This window comes from Patagioenas fasciata, chromosome 36 (genome assembly GCF_037038585.1).
Source record: "Patagioenas fasciata isolate bPatFas1 chromosome 36, bPatFas1.hap1, whole genome shotgun sequence".
Taxonomy (NCBI): domain Eukaryota; kingdom Metazoa; phylum Chordata; class Aves; order Columbiformes; family Columbidae; genus Patagioenas; species Patagioenas fasciata.
In genome coordinates this window covers 939,029-958,410 of record NC_092555.1, presented here as the reverse complement: position 1 = coordinate 958,410, position 19,382 = coordinate 939,029, and the positions used below count along the sequence as shown (strand labels likewise).

At 67.8% G+C, this 19,382-nt stretch overlaps 1 long non-coding RNA gene across 1 annotated transcript in view; it reads left to right on the top strand.

Moving 5' to 3' along the window:
• Window positions 1-19,382, top strand: part of LOC139826188 (uncharacterized) — a 285,705-nt gene that overhangs the window by 26,460 nt on the left and 239,863 nt on the right. The window lies entirely within an intron of this gene.

Here is a 19,382-nt window from a genome sequence, read left to right as displayed (position 1 = left end):
GACAGGGCTCGATGGATCCTGACAGGGCCCGAGGAAACCCGACAGGGCCCGACGGAGCCCGATAGGGCCCGAGCAAACCTGACAGGGCCCGATGGAGCCCGACAGGGCTCGAGCAAACCACAGGGCCTGAGCAAATCCGACAGGGCCTGACGGAGCCCGACAGGGCCCGAGCAAACCCGAAAGGGCCCGACGGAGCCTGACAGGGCTCGATGGAGCCCGACAGGGCCCGAGGAAACCCGACAGGGCCCCACGAAGCCCGATAGGGCCTGAGCAAACCCGACAGGGCCTGACGGAGCCTGACAGGGCCCGGGCAAACCCGACAGGGCATGCTAGAGCCCGACAGACCCCGAGCAAACCCGACAGGGCCCGAGCAAACCTGACAGGGCTCGAAGGAGCCCGACAGGGCCCGAGGAAACCAGACAGGGCCCGACAGAGCCTGACAGGGCCCGAGCAAACCCGACATGGCCCGAGCAAACCTGACAGGGTTCGACAAAGCCTGACAGGGCTCGATGGAGCCTGACAGGGCCCAAGGAAACCCGACAGGGCCCGACGGAGCCTGACAGGGCCCGAGCAAACCCGACAGGGCTCGACGGAGCCTGACAGGGCCCGAGCAAACCTGACAGGGCACGAAGGAGCCCGACAGGGCCCGAGCAAACCCGACAGGGCCCAACGGATCCCGACAGGGCGCAAGCAAACCTGACAAGGCCCGACGAAGCCCAACAGGGCACGAGAAAACCCGACAGGGCCTGACGGAGCCTGACAGGGCCCGAGCAAACCCGACAGGCCCGAGCGAATCTGACAGGGCCCGACGGAGCCTGACAAGACAAGGCAAACCCAACAGGGCCCGAGCAAACCCGACAGGGCCTGACAAGGCCCGACAGGGCCTGAGCAAACCCGACAGGACCTGACAAAGCCTGACAGGGCCCGACGGAGCCCGACAGGGCACGAGCAAACCCGACAGGGCCTGACGGAGCCTGACAGGGCCCGAGCAAACCCGACAGGGCCCGAGCGAATCTGACAGGGCTCGACGGAGCCCGACAGGGCCTGAGCAAACCCGACAGGGCCTGACAAGGCCCGACAGGGCCTGAGCAAACCCGACAGGACCCGACAAAGCCTGACAGGGTCCGATGGAGCCCGACAGGGCCCGAGCAAACCCGACAGGGCTCGATGGAGCCCGACAGGGCCCGAGGAAACCCGACAGAGCGCGACGGAGCCAGACAGGGCCCGAGCAAACCCGACAGGGCTCAACAATGCCCGACAGGGCCCGAGCAAACCCGACAGGGTCCGTCGAAGCCTGACAGGGCTTCAGCAAACCCGACACGGCCTGAGCAAACCCGACAGGGCCCGACGGATCCCGACAGGGCCTGAGGAAACCAGACAGGGCCCGACGGAGCCCGACAGGGCCCTAGCAAACCCGACAGGGCCCGAGCAAACCCGACAGGGCTTGACGGAGCCTGACAGGGCCCGAGCAAACCCGACAGGGCCCGAGCAAACCCGACAGGGCCCGAGCAAACCCGACAGGGCCCAACGGAGCCCGACAGAGCCCGAGCAAACCCGACAGGGCCCGACAAGGCCCGACAGGGCCCGAACAAACCTGACAGGACCTGACAAAGCCTGACAGGGCCCGACAGAGCCCGACAGGGCCCGAGCAAACCCGACAGGGCCTGACGGAGCCTGACAGGGCCCGAGCAAACCCGACAGGGCCCGAGCGAATCTGACAGGGCTCGACGGAGCCCGACAGGGCCTGAGCAAACCCGACAGGGCCTGACAAGGCCCGACAGGGCCTGAGCAAACCCGACAGGACCCGACAAAGCCTGACAGGGTCCGATGGAGCCCGACAGGGCCCGAGCAAACCCGACAGGGCCCGAGCGAATCTGACAGGGCTCGACGGAGCCCGACAGGGCCTGAGCAAACCCGACAGGGCCTGACGGAGCCCGACAGGGCCCGAGCAAACCCGCAAGGGCCCGACGAAGCCTGACAGGGCTCGATGGAGCCCGACAGGACCCGGGCAAACCCGACAGGGCCCGCTGGAGCCCGACAGAGCCCGAGCAAACCCGACAGGGCACGACGGAGCCCGACAGGGCACGAGCATACCCGACAGGGCCTGACGGAGCCTGACAGGGCCCGAGCAAACCCGACAGGGCCCGAGCAAACCTGACAGAACCCAACAAAGCCTGACAGGGTCCGATGGAGCCTGACAGGGCCCGAGCAAACCCGACAGGGCCCGAGCAAACCTGACAGGGCTCGATGGAGCCCGACAGGGCCCGAGGAAACTCGACAGGGCGCGACGGAGCCTGACAGGGCCCAAGCAAACCCGACAGGGCCCGAGGAAACCCGACAGGGCTCGACGGAGCCTGACAGGGCCTGAGCAAACCCGACAGGGTCTGACGAAGCCCAACAGGGCTTCAGCAAACCCGACAGGGCCCGAGCAAACCCGACAGGGCCCGAGCAAACCCGACAGGGCCCAACGGAGCCCGACAGAGCCCGAGCAAACCCGACAGGGCCCGACAAGGCCCGACAGGGCCCGAACAAACCTGACAGGACCTGACAAAGCCTGACAGGGCCCGACAGAGCCCGACAGGGCCCGAGCAAACCCGACAGGGCCTGACGGAGCCTGACAGGGCCCGAGCAAACCCGACAGGGCCCGAGCGAATCTGACAGGGCTCGACGGAGCCCGACAGGGCCTGAGCAAACCTGACAGGGCCTGACAAGGCCCGACAGGGCCTGAGCAAACCCGACAGGACCCGACAAAGCCTGACAGGGTCCGATGGAGCCCGACAGGGCCCGAGCAAACCCGACAGGGCCCGAGCGAATCTGACAGGGCTCGACGGAGCCCGACAGGGCCTGAGCAAACCCGACAGGGCCTGACGGAGCCCGACAGGGCCCGAGCAAACCCGCAAGGGCCCGACGAAGCCTGACAGGGCTCGATGGAGCCCGACAGGACCCGGGCAAACCCGACAGGGCCCGCTGGAGCCCGACAGAGCCCGAGCAAACCCGACAGGGCACGACGGAGCCCGACAGGGCACGAGCATACCCGACAGGGCCTGACGGAGCCTGACAGGGCCCGAGCAAACCCGACAGGGCCCGAGCAAACCTGACAGAACCCAACAAAGCCTGACAGGGTCCGATGGAGCCTGACAGGGCCCGAGCAAACCCGACAGGGCCCGAGCAAACCTGACAGGGCTCGATGGAGCCCGACAGGGCCCGAGGAAACTCGACAGGGCGCGACGGAGCCTGACAGGGCCCAAGCAAACCCGACAGGGCCCGAGGAAACCCGACAGGGCTCGACGGAGCCTGACAGGGCCTGAGCAAACCCGACAGGGTCTGACGAAGCCCAACAGGGCTTCAGCAAACCCGACAGGGCCCGAGCAAACCCGACAGGGTCCGATGGAGCCCGACAGGGCCCGAGGAAACCAGACAGGGCCCGACGGAGCCCAACAGGGCCCTAGCAAACCCGACAGGGCCCGAGCAAACCCGACAGGGCCTGACGGAGCCTGACAGGGCCCGTGCAAACCCGCCAGGGCTCGACGGAGCCTGACAGGGCCTGAGCAAACCCGACAGGGCTTCAGCAAACCTGACAGGGCCCGACGGAGCCCAACAGGGCCCGAGCAAACCCGACAGGGACCGACGGAGCCCGACAGGGCCCGAGCAAACCTGACAGGGCCCGACGGAGCCCGACAGGGCCCGAGCAAACCTGACAGGGGTCGACGGCGCCTGACAGGGCCTGAGCAAACCCGACAGGGCCCGAGCATAACTGACAGGGGTCGACGGAGCCTGACAGGGCCTGAGCAAACCCGACAGGGCCCGACGGAGCCTGACAGGGCTCGATGGAGACCGACAGAGCCCGAGGAAACCCGACAGGGCCCGACAGAGCTCGATAGGGCCCGAGCAAACCCGACAGGGCCTGACGGAGCCTGACAGGGCTCGATGGCGACCGACAGAGCCCGAGGAAACCCGACAGGGCGGGACGGAGCCCGATAGGGCCCGAGCAAACCCGACAGGGCCTGACGGAGCCCGACAGGGCCCGAACAAACCCGACAGGGCCCGACAGAGCCTGACAGGGCTCGATGGATCCTGACAGGGCCCGAGGAAACCCGACAGGGCCCGACGGAGCCCGATAGGGCCCGAGCAAACCTGACAGGGCCCGATGGAGCCCGACAGGGCTCGAGCAAACCACAGGGCCTGAGCAAATCCGACAGGGCCTGACGGAGCCCGACAGGGCCCGAGCAAACCCGAAAGGGCCCGACGGAGCCTGACAGGGCTCGATGGAGCCCGACAGGGCCCGAGGAAACCCGACAGGGCCCCACGAAGCCCGATAGGGCCTGAGCAAACCCGACAGGGCCTGACGGAGCCTGACAGGGCCCGGGCAAACCCGACAGGGCATGCTAGAGCCCGACAGACCCCGAGCAAACCCGACAGGGCCCGAGCAAACCTGACAGGGCTCGAAGGAGCCCGACAGGGCCCGAGGAAACCAGACAGGGCCCGACAGAGCCTGACAGGGCCCGAGCAAACCCGACATGGCCCGAGCAAACCTGACAGGGTTCGACAAAGCCTGACAGGGCTCGATGGAGCCTGACAGGGCCCAAGGAAACCCGACAGGGCCCGACGGAGCCTGACAGGGCCCGAGCAAACCCGACAGGGCTCGACGGAGCCTGACAGGGCCCGAGCAAACCTGACAGGGCACGAAGGAGCCCGACAGGGCCCGAGCAAACCCGACAGGGCCCAACGGATCCCGACAGGGCGCAAGCAAACCTGACAAGGCCCGACGAAGCCCAACAGGGCACGAGAAAACCCGACAGGGCCTGACGGAGCCTGACAGGGCCCGAGCAAACCCGACAGGCCCGAGCGAATCTGACAGGGCCCGACGGAGCCTGACAAGACAAGGCAAACCCAACAGGGCCCGAGCAAACCCGACAGGGCCTGACAAGGCCCGACAGGGCCTGAGCAAACCCGACAGGACCTGACAAAGCCTGACAGGGCCCGACGGAGCCCGACAGGGCACGAGCAAACCCGACAGGGCCTGACGGAGCCTGACAGGGCCCGAGCAAACCCGACAGGGCCCGAGCGAATCTGACAGGGCTCGACGGAGCCCGACAGGGCCTGAGCAAACCCGACAGGGCCTGACAAGGCCCGACAGGGCCTGAGCAAACCCGACAGGACCCGACAAAGCCTGACAGGGTCCGATGGAGCCCGACAGGGCCCGAGCAAACCCGACAGGGCTCGATGGAGCCCGACAGGGCCCGAGGAAACCCGACAGAGCGCGACGGAGCCAGACAGGGCCCGAGCAAACCCGACAGGGCTCAACAATGCCCGACAGGGCCCGAGCAAACCCGACAGGGTCCGTCGAAGCCTGACAGGGCTTCAGCAAACCCGACACGGCCTGAGCAAACCCGACAGGGCCCGACGGATCCCGACAGGGCCTGAGGAAACCAGACAGGGCCCGACGGAGCCCGACAGGGCCCTAGCAAACCCGACAGGGCCCGAGCAAACCCGACAGGGCTTGACGGAGCCTGACAGGGCCCGAGCAAACCCGACAGGGCCCGAGCAAACCCGACAGGGCCCGAGCAAACCCGACAGGGCCCAACGGAGCCCGACAGAGCCCGAGCAAACCCGACAGGGCCCGACAAGGCCCGACAGGGCCCGAACAAACCTGACAGGACCTGACAAAGCCTGACAGGGCCCGACAGAGCCCGACAGGGCCCGAGCAAACCCGACAGGGCCTGACGGAGCCTGACAGGGCCCGAGCAAACCCGACAGGGCCCGAGCGAATCTGACAGGGCTCGACGGAGCCCGACAGGGCCTGAGCAAACCCGACAGGGCCTGACAAGGCCCGACAGGGCCTGAGCAAACCCGACAGGACCCGACAAAGCCTGACAGGGTCCGATGGAGCCCGACAGGGCCCGAGCAAACCCGACAGGGCCCGAGCGAATCTGACAGGGCTCGACGGAGCCCGACAGGGCCTGAGCAAACCCGACAGGGCCTGACGGAGCCCGACAGGGCCCGAGCAAACCCGCAAGGGCCCGACGAAGCCTGACAGGGCTCGATGGAGCCCGACAGGACCCGGGCAAACCCGACAGGGCCCGCTGGAGCCCGACAGAGCCCGAGCAAACCCGACAGGGCACGACGGAGCCCGACAGGGCACGAGCATACCCGACAGGGCCTGACGGAGCCTGACAGGGCCCGAGCAAACCCGACAGGGCCCGAGCAAACCTGACAGAACCCAACAAAGCCTGACAGGGTCCGATGGAGCCTGACAGGGCCCGAGCAAACCCGACAGGGCCCGAGCAAACCTGACAGGGCTCGATGGAGCCCGACAGGGCCCGAGGAAACTCGACAGGGCGCGACGGAGCCTGACAGGGCCCAAGCAAACCCGACAGGGCCCGAGGAAACCCGACAGGGCTCGACGGAGCCTGACAGGGCCTGAGCAAACCCGACAGGGTCTGACGAAGCCCAACAGGGCTTCAGCAAACCCGACAGGGCCCGAGCAAACCCGACAGGGTCCGATGGAGCCCGACAGGGCCCGAGGAAACCAGACAGGGCCCGACGGAGCCCAACAGGGCCCTAGCAAACCCGACAGGGCCCGAGCAAACCCGACAGGGCCTGACGGAGCCTGACAGGGCCCGTGCAAACCCGCCAGGGCTCGACGGAGCCTGACAGGGCCTGAGCAAACCCGACAGGGCTTCAGCAAACCTGACAGGGCCCGACGGAGCCCAACAGGGCCCGAGCAAACCCGACAGGGACCGACGGAGCCCGACAGGGCCCGAGCAAACCTGACAGGGCCCGACGGAGCCCGACAGGGCCCGAGCAAACCTGACAGGGGTCGACGGCGCCTGACAGGGCCTGAGCAAACCCGACAGGGCCCGAGCATAACTGACAGGGGTCGACGGAGCCTGACAGGGCCTGAGCAAACCCGACAGGACCCGACAAAGCCTGACAGGGTTCGATGGAGCCTGACAGGGCCCGAGCAAACCCGACATGGCTCGACGGAGCCCGACAGGGCCCAAGCAAATCCGACAGGGCCCGAGCAAACCGGACAGGGCCCGATGGAGCCCGACACGGCCCTAGCAAATCCGACAGGGTCCGACGAAGCCTGACAGGGCTTCAGCAAACCCGACAGGGCCCGAGCAAACCCGACAGGGCCTGACGGAACCTTGACAGGGCCCGAGGAAACCCGACAGAGCCCGACGGAGCCCGAGAGGGCCCGAGCAAACCCGACAGGGCCCGAGCAAACCTGACAGGGCTTGTCGGAGCCTGACAGGGCCTGAGTAAAACCGAAAGGGCCCGAACAAACCCGACAAAGCTCGACGGAGCCCGACAGGGCCCGAGCAATCCCGACAGGACCCGACAAGGCCCGACAGGGCTCGAGCAAACCCGACAGGGCCCGACAAAGCCTGACAGGGCCCGACGGAGCCCGACAGGGCCCGAGCAAACCCGACAAAGCCTCACAGAGCCTGACAGGGCTCGATGGAGCCCGACAGGGCCCGAGGAAACCCGACAGGGCTAGACGGAGCCCGACAGGGCTCGAGCAAACCCGACAGGGCCCGACGGAGCCCGACAGGGCCCCAGCAAACCCGACAGGGCCCGAGCAAACCCGACAGGGCCTGACGGAGCCTGACAGGGCCTGAGCAAACCCGACAGGGCTCGACGGAGCCTGACAGGGCCTGAGCAAACCCGACAGGGCCTGAGCAAACCTGATAGGGCCCGACGGAGCCCGACAGGGCCCGAGCATACCTGACAGGGGTCGACGGAGCCTGACAGGGCCTGAGCAAACCCGACAGGACCCGACAAAGCCTGACAGGGTTCGATGTAGCCCGACAGGGCCCGAGCAAACCCGACATGGCTCAACGGAGCCCGACAGGGCCCGAGCAAACCTGACAGAGGTCGACGGAGCCTGACAGGGCCTGAGCAAACCCGACAGTGCCCGAGCAAACCCGACAGGGCCCAACAGAGCCCTACAGAGCCCGAGCAAACCCGACAGGGCCCGACAAGGCCCGACAGGGCCAGAACAAACCTGACAGGACCTGACAAAGCCTGACAGGGCCCGACGGAGCCTGACAGGGCCCGAGCAAACCCAAAAAGGCCCGATGGAGCCTGACAGGGCTCGATGGAGTCCGACAGGGCCCGAGCAAACCCGAAAGGGCCCGACGGAGCCTGACAGGGCTCGATGGAGCCCGACAGGGCCCGAGAAAACCCGACAGGGCCCGATGGAGCCCGACAGGGCCCAAGCAAACCCGACAGGGCCTGAGCAAACCCGACAGTGCCTGAGCAAACCTGACAGGTCCCGAGCAAACCCGAAAGGGCCCGACGGAGCCTGACAGGGCTCGATGGAGACCGACAGAGCCCGAGGAAACCCGACAGGGCCCGACGGAGCCCGATAGGGCCCGAGCGAACCCGACAGGGCCCGATGGAGCCCGACAGGGCTCGAGCAAACCCGACAGGGCCTGAGCAAATCCGACAGGGCCTGACGGAGCCCGACAGGGCCCGAGCAAACCCGAAAGGGCCCGACGGAGCCTGACAGGGCTCGATGGAGCCCGACAGGGCCCGAGGAAACCCGACAGGGCCCCACGAAGCCCGATATGGCCCGAGCAAAGCCGACAGGGCCTGATGGAGCCTGACAGGGCCCGGGCAAACCCGACAGGGCATGCTAGAGCCCGACAGAGTTCGAGCAAACTTGACAGGGCCCGACAAGGCCCGACAGGGCCCGAGCAGTCCCGCCAGGGCTCGACGGAGCCTGACAGGGCCCGAGCAAACCCGACACGGCCCGAGCAAACCTGACAGGGCTCGAAGGAGCCCGACAGGGCCCGAGGAAACCAGACAGGGCCCGACAGAGCCTGACAGGGCCCGAGCAAACCCGACATGGCCCGAGCAAACCTGACAGGGTTCGACAAAGCCTGACAGGGCTCCATGGAGCCTGACAGGGCCCAAGGAAACCCGACAGGGCCCGACGGAGCCTGACAGGGCCCGAGCAAACCCGAGAGGGCTCGACGGAGCCTTACAGGGCCCGAGGAAACCAGACAGGGCCCGACAGAGCCTGACAGGGCCCGAGCAAACCCGACATGGCCCGAGCAAACCCGACAGGGTTCGACAAAGCCTGACAGGGCTCGATGGAGCCTGACAGGGCCCAAGGAAACCCGACAGGGCCCGACGGAGCCTGACAGGGCCCGAGCAAACCCGACAGGGCCCGAGCAAACCTGCCAGGGCACGACGGAGCCCGACAGGGCCCGAGCAAACCCGACAGGGCCCAACGGATCCCGACAGGGCGCAAGCAAACCTGACAGGGCCCGACGGAGCCCAACAGGGCACGAGCAAACCCGACAGGGCCTGACGGAGCCTGACAGGGCCCGAGCAAACCCGACAGGGCCCGAGCGAATCTGACAGGGCTCGACGGAGCCCGACAAGACGCGGGCAAACCCGACAGGGCCCGAGCAAACCCGACAGGGCCTGACAAGGCCCGACAGGGCCTGAGCAAACCCGACAGGACCCGACAAAGCCTGACAGGGTCCGATGGAGCCCGACAGGGCCCGAGCAAACCCGACAGGGCTCGATGGAGCCCGACAGGGCCCGAGGAAACCCGACAGGGCCCGACGGAGCCTGACAGGGCCCGAGCAAACCCGACAGGGCTCGACAATGCCCGACAGGGCCCGAGTAAACCCGACAGGGTCCGTCGAAGCCTGACAGGGCTTCAGCAAACCCGACACAGCCTGAGCAAACCCGACAGGGCCCGACGGATCCCGACAGGGCCTGAGGAAACCAGACAGGGCCCGACGGAGCCCGACAGGGCCCTAGCAAACCCGACAGAGCCCGAGCAAACCCGATAGGGCTTAACGGAGCCTGACAGGGCCCGAGCAAACCCGACAGGGCCCGAGCAAACCCGACAGAGCCCGAGCAAACCCGACAGGGCCCAATGGAGCCCGACAGAGCCCGAGCAAACCCGACAGGGCCCGACAAGGCCCGACAGGGCCCGAACAAACCTGACAGGACCTGACAAAGCCTGACAGGGCCCGACAGAGCCCGACAGGGCCCGAGCAAACCAGAAAAGGCCTGACGGAGCCTGACAGGGCTCGATAGAGCCCGACAGGGCCCGAGGGAACCCGACAGGGCCCGACGGAGCCCGACGGGGCCCGAGCAAACCCGACAGGGCCCGACGGAGCCAGACAGGGCCTGAGGAAACCAGACAGTGCCCTACGGAGCCCGACAGGGCCCTAGCAAACCCGAAAGGGCTTGACAAAGCCTGACAGGGCCCGAGCAAACCCGACAGGGCCCAAGCAAACCCGACGGGGCCCGACGGAGCCCGACAGGGCCCGAGCAAACCCGAAAGGGCCCGACGGAGACTGACAGGGCTCGATGGAGCCCGACAGGGCCCGAGGAAACCCGACGGAGCCCGATAGGGCCCGAGCGAACCCGACAGGGCCTGACGGAGCCCAACAGGGCCCGAGCAAACCCGCAAGGGCCCGACGAAGCCTGACAGGGCTCGATGGAGCCCGACAGGGCCCGGGCAAACCCGACAGGGCACGCTGGAGCCCGACAGAGCCCGAGCAAACCCGACAGGGCCCGACAAGGCCCGACAGGGCCCGAGCAAACCTGACAGGACCTGACAAAGCCTGACAGGGCCCGACGGAGCCCGACAGGGCCTGAGCAAACCCGAAAGAGCCCGACGGAGCCTGACAGGGCTCGATAGAGTCCGACAGGGCCCGAGGAAACCCGACAGGGCCCGATGGAGCCCGACAGGGCCCGAGCAAACCCGACAGGGCTCGATAGAGCCCGACAGGGCCCGAGGAAACCCGACAGGGCGCGACGGAGCCTGACAGGGCCCGAGCAAACCCGACAGGGCCTGACGGAGCCCGACAGGGCCCGAGCAAACCCGCAAGGGCCCGACGAAGCCTAACAGGGCTCGATGGAGCCCGACAGGGCCCGGGCAAACCCGACAGGGCACGCTGGAGCCCGACAGAGCCCGAGCAAACCCGACAGGGCGCGACGGAGCCCGACAGGGCACTAGCATACCCGACAGGGCCTGACGGAGCCTGACAGGGCCCAAGCAAACCCGACAGGGCCCGAGCGAACCTGACTGGGCTTGACAAAGCCTGACAGGACGCGGGCAAACCCGACAAAGCCCGAGCAAACCTGACAGAACCCAACAAAGCCTGACAGGGTCTGATGGAGCCTGACAGGGCCCGAGCAAACCCGACAGGGCCCGAGCAAACCTGACAGGGCTCGATGGAGCCCGACAGGGCCCGAGGAAACCCGACAGGGCGCGACGGAGCCTGACAGGGCCCGAGCAAACCCGACAGGGCTCGACGGAGCCCGACAGGGCCCGAGCAAACCCGACAGGGTCCGACGAAGCCCAACAGGGCTTCAGCAAACCCGACAGGGTCCGACGGAACCCGACAGGGTCCGACGGAGCCCGACAGGGCCCGAGGAAACCAGACAGGGCCCGACGGAGCCCAACAGGGCCCTAGCAAACCCGACAGGGCCCGAGCAAACCCGACAGGGCCTGACGGAGCCTGACAGGGCCCGTGCAAACCCGCCAGGGCTCGACGGAGCCTGACAGGGCCTGAGCAAACCCGACAGGGCCCGAGCAAACCTGACAGGGCCCGACGGAGCCCAACAGGGCCCGAGCAAACCCGACAGGGACCGACGGAGCCCGACAGGGCCCGAGCAAACCTGACAGGGCCCGACGGAGCCCGACAGGGCCCGAGCAAACCTGACAGGGGTCGACGGCGCCTGACAGGGCCTGAGCAAACCCGACAGGGCCCGAGCATACCTGACAGGCGTCGACGGAGCCTGACAGGGCCTGAGCAAACCCGACAGGACCCGACAAAGCCTGACAGGGTTCGATGGAGCCTGACAGAGCCCGAGCAAACCCGACATGGCTCAACGGAGCCCGACAGGGTCCAAGCAAATCCGACAGGGCCCGAGCAAACCGGACAGGGCCCGACGGAGCCCGACACGGCCCTAGCAAACCCGACAGGGTCCGACGAAGCCTGACAGGGCTTCAGCAAACCCGACAGGGCCCGAGCAAACCCGACAGGGCCTGACGGAACCTTGACAGGGCCCGAGGAAACCCGACAGAGCCCGACGGAGCCCGAGAGGGCCCGAGCAAACCCGACAGGGCCCGAGCAAACCTGACAGGGCTTGTCGGAGCCTGACAGGGCCTGAGTAAAACCGAAAGGGCCCGAACAAACCCGACAAAGCTCGACGGAGCCCGACAGGGCCCGAGCAATCCCGACAGGGCCCGACAAGGCCCGACAGGGCTCGAGCAAACCCGACAGGGCCCGACAAAGCCTGACAGGGCCCGACGTAGCCCGACAGGGCCCGAGCAAACCCGACAAAGCCTCACAGAGCCTGACAGGGCTCGATGGAGCCCGACAGAGCCCGAGGAAACCCGACAGGGCTAGACGGAGCCCGGCAGGGCCCGAGCAAACCCGACAGAGCCCGACGGAGCCCGACAGGGCCCCAGCAAACCCGACAGGGCCCGAGCAAACCCGACAGGGCCTGACGGAGCCTGACAGGGCCTGAGCAAACCCGACAGGGCTCGACGGAGCCTGACAGGGCCTGAGCAAACCCGACAGGGCCCGAGCAAACCTGATAGGGCCCGACGGAGCCCGACAGGGCCCGAGCAAACCTGACAGGGGTCGAAGGAGCCTGACAGGGCCTGAGCAAACCCGACAGGGCCCGAGCATACCTGACAGGGGTCGACGGAGCCTGACAGGGCCTGAGCAAACCCGACAGGGCCCGAGCATACCTGACAGGGGTCGACGGAGCCTGACAGGGCCTGAGCAAACCCGACAGGACCCGACAAAGCCTGACAGGGTTCGATGGAGCCCGACAGGGCCCGAGCAAACCCGACATGGCTCAACGGAGCCCGACAGGGCCCAAGCAAACCTGACAGGGGTCGACGGAGCCTGACAGGGCCTGAGCAAACCCGACAGGGCCTGAGCAAACCCGACAGTGCCCGAGCAAACCCGACAGGGCCCAACGGAGCCCGACAGAGCCCGAGCAAACCCGACAGGGCCCGACAAGGCCCGACAGGGCCAGAACAAACCTGACAGGACCTGACAAAGCCTGACAGGGCCCGACGGAGCCCGACAGGGCCCGAGCAAACCCAAAAAGGCCCGACGGAGCCTGACAGGGCTCGATGGAACCCGACAGGGCCCGAGGAAACCCGACATGGCTCGACAGAGCCCGACAGGGCCCGAGCAAACCCGAAAGGGCCCGACGGAGCCTGACAGGGCTCGATGGAGCCCGACAGGGCCCGAGGAAACCCGACAGGGCCCGACGGAGCCCGACAGGGCCCAAGCAAACCCGACAGGGCCTGAGCAAACCCGACAGTGCCTGAGCAAACCCGACAGGGCCCGACGGAGCCTGACAGGGCTCGATGGAGACCGACAGAGCCCGAGGAAACCCGACAGGGCCCGACAGAGCCCGATAGGGCCCGAGCAAACCCGACAGGGCCTGACGGAGCCCGACAGGGCCCGAGCAAAGCCTGATAGGGTCCGACGGAGCCTGACAGGGCTCGATGGAGCCCGACAGGGCCCGAGGAAGCCCGACAGGGCCCGAGCAAACCCGACAGGGCCCAAGCAAACCCGACAGGGCCTGAGCAAACCCGACAGTGCCTGAGCAAACCCGACAGGGCCCGAGCAAACCCGACAGGGCCCGACGGAGCCTGACAGGGCTCGATGGAGACCGACAGAGCCCGAGGAAACCCGACAGGGCGCGACGGAGCCTGACAGGGCCCGAGCAAACCCGACAGGGCTCGACGGAGCCCGACAGGGCCTGAGGAAACCAGACAGGGCCCAACGGAGCCCGACAGGGCCCTAGCAAACCCGACAGGGCCTGAGCAAACCCGACAGGGCCCGACGGAGCCTGACAGGGCCTGAGGAAACCAGACAGGGCCCAACGGAGCCCGACAGGGCCCAAGCAAACCCGAAAGGGCCCGACGGAGCCCGACAGGGCCCGACGGAACCCGACAGGGCCCGAGCAAACCTGACAGGGCCCGAGGAAATCCGACAGGGCCCGACGGAGCCTGACAGGGCCCGAGCAAACCCGACAGGGCTCGACGGAGCCCGACAGGGTATGAGCACACTCGACAGGGTCCGACGAAGCCTGACAGGGCTTCAGCAAACCTGACAGGGCCCGAGCAAACCCGACAGGGCCCGACGGAGCCCGACAGGGTTCGACAAAGCGTGACAGGTCTCGATGGAGCTGGACAGGGCCCGAGGAAACCCGACAGGGCCCGAGGAAATCCGACAGGGCGCGACGGAGCCTGACAGGGCCCGAGCAAACCCGACAGGGATCGACGGATTCCGACAGGGCCTGAGGAAACCAGACAGGGCCCGACGGAGCCCGACAGGGCCCTAGCAAACCCGACAGGGCTTGACAAAGCCTGACAGGGCCCGAGCAAACCCGACAGGGCCCGAGCAAACCCGACAGGGCCCGACGGAGCCCGACAGGGCCCAAGCAAACCCGAAAGGGCCCGACGGAGCCTGACAGGGCTCGATGGAGCCCGACAGGGCCCGAGGAAACCCGACAGGGCCCGACGGAGCCCGATAGGGCCCGAGCGAACCCGACAGGGCCTGACGGAGCCCGACAGGGCCCGAGCAAACCCGCAAGGGCCCGACGAAGCCTGACAGGGCTCGATGGAGCCCGACAGGGCCCGGGCAAACCCGACAGGGCACGCTGGAGCCCGACAGAGCCCGAGCAAACCCGACAGGGCGCGACGGAGCCCGACAGGGCACGAGCATACCCGACAGGGCCTGACGGAGCCTGACAGGGCCCGAGCAAACCCGACAGGGCCCGAGCGAACCTGACTGGGCTTGACAAAGCCCGACAGGACGCGGGCAAACCCGACAAGGCCCGAGGAAACCTGACAGAACCCAACAAAGCCTGACAGGGTCCGATGGAGCCTGACAGGGCCCGAGCAAACCCGACAGGGCCCGAGCAAACCTGACAGGGCTCGATGGAGCCCGACAGGGCCCGAGGAAACCCGACAGGGCGCGACGAAGCCTGACAGGGCCCGAGCAAACCCGACAGGGCTCGACGGAGCCCGACAGGGCCCGAGCAAACCCGACAGGGTCCGACGAAGCCCAACAGGGCCCTAGCAAACCCGACAGGGCCCGAGCAAACCCGACAGGGCCTGACGGAGCCTGACAGGGCCCGAGCAAACCTGACAGGGCCCGAGCAAACCTGACAGGGCCCGACGGAGCCCAACAGGGCCCGAGCAAACCCGACAGGGACCGACGGAGCCCGACAGGGCCCGAGCAAACCTGACAGGGCCCGACGGAGCCCGATAGGGCCCGAGCAAACCTGACAGGGGTCGACGGCGCCTGACAGGGCCTGAGCAAACCCGACAGGGCCCGAGCAAACCTGACAGGGTTCGATGGAGCCCGACAGGGCCCGAGCAAACCCGACATGGCTCGACGGAGCCCGACAGGGCCCAAGCAAATCCGACAGGGCCCGAGCAAACCGGACAGAGCCCGACGGAGCCCGACACGGCCCTAGCAAACCCGACAGGGTCCGACGAAGCCTGACAGGGCTTCAGCAAACCCGACAGGGCCCGAGCAAACCCGACAGGGCCTGACGGAGCCTGACAGGGCCCGAGGAAACCCGACAGAGCCCGACGGAGCCCGAGAGGGCCCGAGCAAACCCGACAGGGCCCGAGCAAACCTGACAGGGCTTGTCGGAGCCTGACAGGGCCTGAGTAAAACCGAAAGGGCCCGAACAAACCCGACAAAGCTCGACGGAGCCCGACAGGGCCCGAGCAATCCCGACAGGGCCCGTCAAGGCCCGACAGGGCCCGAGCAAACCCGACAGGGCCCGACAAAGCCTGACAGGGCCCGAGCAAACCCGACAAAGCCTCACAGAGCCTGACAGGGCTCGATGGAGCCCGACAGGGCCTGAGGAAACCCGACAGGGCTAGACGCAGCCCGACAGGGCCCGAGCAAACCCGACAGGGCCCGACGGAGCCCGACAGGGCCCCAGCAAACCCGACAGGGCCTGACGGAGCCTGACAGGGCCTGAGCAAACCGGACAGGGCCCGACGGAGCCCGACACGGCCCTAGCAAACCCGACAGGGCCCGAGCAAACCCGATAGGGCCCGACGGAGCCCGACAGGGCCCGAGCAAACCTGACAGGGGTCGACGGAGCCTGACAGGGCCTGAGCAAACCCGACAGGGCCCGAGCATACCTGACAGGGGTCGACGGAGCCTGACAGGGCCTGAGCAAACCCGACAGGACCCGACAAAGCCTGACAGGGTTCGATGGAGCCCGACAGGGCCCGAGCAAACCCGACATGGCTCAACGGAGCCCGACAGCGCCCGAGCAAACCTGACAGGGGTTGACGGAGCCTGACAGGGCCTGAGCAAACCCAACAGAGCCCGAGCAAACCCGACAGGGCCCGACAAGGCCCGACAGGGCCAGAACAAACCTGACAGGACCTGACAAAGCCTGACAGGGCCCGACGGAGCCCGACAGGGCCCGAGCAAACCCAAAAAGGCCCGACGGAGTCTGACAGGGCTCGATGGGAACCGACAGGGCCCGAGGAAACCCGACATGGCTCGACGGAGCCCGACAGGGCCCGAGCAAACCCGAAAGGGCCCGACGGAGCCTGACAGGGCCCGAGGAAACCCGACAGGGCCCGACGGAGCCCGACAGGGCCCAAGCAAACCCGACAGGGCCTGAGCAAACCCGACAGTGCCTGAGCAAACCCGACAGGGCCCGAGCAAACCCGACAGGGCCCGACGGAGCCTGACAGAGCTCGATGGAGACCGACAGAGCCCGAGGAAACCCGACAGGGCCCGACAGAGCCCGATAGGGCCCGAGCAAACCCGACAGGGCCTGACGGAGCCCGACAGGGCCCGAGCAAAGCCTGATAGGGTCCGACGGAGCCTGACAGGGCTCGATGGAGCCCGACAGGGCTCGAGGCAGCCCGACAGGGCCCGAGCAAACCCGACAGGGCCCAAGCAAACCCGACAGGGCCTGAGCAAACCCGACAGTGCCTGAGCAAACCCGACAGGGCCCGAGCAAACCTGACGGGGCCCGACGGAGCCTGACAGGGCTCGATGGAGACCGACAGAGCCCGAGGAAACCCGACAGGGCCCGACGCAGCCCGACAGGGCCCGAGGAAACCCGACAGGGCGCGACGGAGCCTGACAGGGCCAGAGCAAACCCGACAGGGCTCGACGGAGCCCGACAGGGCCTGAGGAAACCAGACAGGGCCCGACGGAGCCCGACAGGGCCATAGCAAACCCGACAGGGCCTGAGCAAACCCGACAGGGCCCAACGGAGCCCGACAGGGCCTGAGGAAACCAGACAGGGCCCGACGGAGCCCGACAGGGCCCAAGCAAACCCGAAAGGGCCCGACGGAGCCCGACAGGGCCCGATGAAATCCGACAGGGCCCGACGGAGCCCGACAGGGCCCGAGCAAACCCGCAAGGGCCCGACGAAGCCTGAAAGGGCTCGATGGAGCCCGACAGGGCCCGGGCAAACCCGACAGGGCACGCTGGAGCCCGACAGAGCCCGAGCAAACCCGACAGGGCGCGACGGAGCCCGACAGGGCACGAGCATACCCGACAGGGCCTGACGGAGCCTGACAGGGCCCGAGCAAACCCGACAGGGCCCGAGCGAACCCGACAGGGCCCGACAAGGCCCGACAGGGCCCGAGCAAACCTGACAGGACCTGACAAAGCCTGACAGGGCCCGACGGAGCCCGACAGGGCCTGAGCAAACCCGAAAGAGCCCGACGGAGCCTGACAGGGCTCGATAGAGTCCGACAGGGCCCGAGGAAACCCGACAGGGCCCGACGGAACCCGAGAGGGCCCGAGGAAATCCGACAGGGCCTGACGGAGCCTGACAGGGCCCGAGCAAACCCGACAGGGCCCGACAGAGCCCGACAGGACCCGAGCAAACCCAACAGGGCCCGAGCAAACCCGACAGGGTTCGAAAAAGCCTGACAGGGCCCGACGGAGCCCGACAGGGCCTGAGCAAACCCGAAAGAGCCCGACGGAGCCTGACAGGGCTCGATGGAGCCCGACAGGGCCCGAGGAAACCCGACAGGGCCCGACGGAGCCTGACAGGGCCCGAGCAAACCCGACAGGGCCCGAGCAAACCTGACAGGGCACGATGGAGCCTGACAGGGCCCGAGCAAACCCGACAGGGCCCGAGCAAACCTGACAGGGCACGAAGGAGTCCGACAGGGCCCGAGCAAACCCGACAGGGCCCAACGGATCCCGACAGGGCCTGAGCAAACCTGACAGGGCCCGACGGAGCCTGACAGGGCCCGAGCAAACCCGACAGGGCCTGACGGAGCCTGACAGGGCCCGAGCAAACCCGATAACGCCCGAGCAAATCTGACAGGGCCCGACGGAGCCCGACAGGGCCTGAGCAAACCCGACAGGGCCTGACAAGGCCCGACAGGGCCTGAGCAAACCCGATAGGACCCGACAAAGCCTGACAGGGTCCGATGAAGCCCGACAGGGCCCGAGCAAACCCGACAGGGCTCGATGGAGCCAGACAGGGCCCGAGGAAACTCGACAGGGCGCGACGGAGCCTGACAGGGCCCGAGCAAACCCGACAGGGATCGACGGAGTCCGACAGGGCCTGAGGAAACCAGACAGGGCCCGACAGAGCCCGATAGGGCCCTAGCAAACCCGACAGGGCTTGACAAAGCCTGACAGGGCCCGAGCAAACCCGACAGGGCCCGAGCAAACCCGACAGGGCTCGACAATGCCCGACAGGGCCCGAGCAAACCCGACAGGGTCCGTCGAAGCCTGACAGGGCTTCAGCAAACCCGACACGGCCTGAGCAAACCCGACAGGGCCCGACGGATCCTGACAGGGCCTGAGGAAACCAGACAGGGCCCGACGGAGCCCGACAGGGCCCGAGCAAACCCGAAAAGGCCTGACGGAGACTGACAGGGCTCGATAGATCCCGACAGGGCCCGAGGAAACCCGACAGGGCCCGATGGAGCCCGACAGGGCCCGACGGAACCCGACAGGGCTCGAGCAAACCCGACAGGGCCCGACGGAGCCTGACAGGGCCCGAGCAAACTTGACAGGGCTCGACGGAGCCCGACAGGGTATGAGCACAGTCAACAGGGTCCGACGAAGCCTGACAGGGCTTCAGCAAACCTGACAGGGCCCGAGCAAACCCGACAGGGCCCGACGGAGCCCGACAGGGTTCGACAAAGCCTGACAGGGCTCGATGGAGCCGGACAGGGCCCGAGGAAACCCGACAGGGCCCGAGGAAATCCGACAGGGCGCGACGGAGCCTGACAGGGCCCGAGCAAACCCGACAGGGATCGACGGAGTCCGACAGGGCCTGAGGAAACCAGACAGGGCCCGACGGAGCCCGACAGGGCCCTAGCAAACCCGACAGGGCTTGACAAA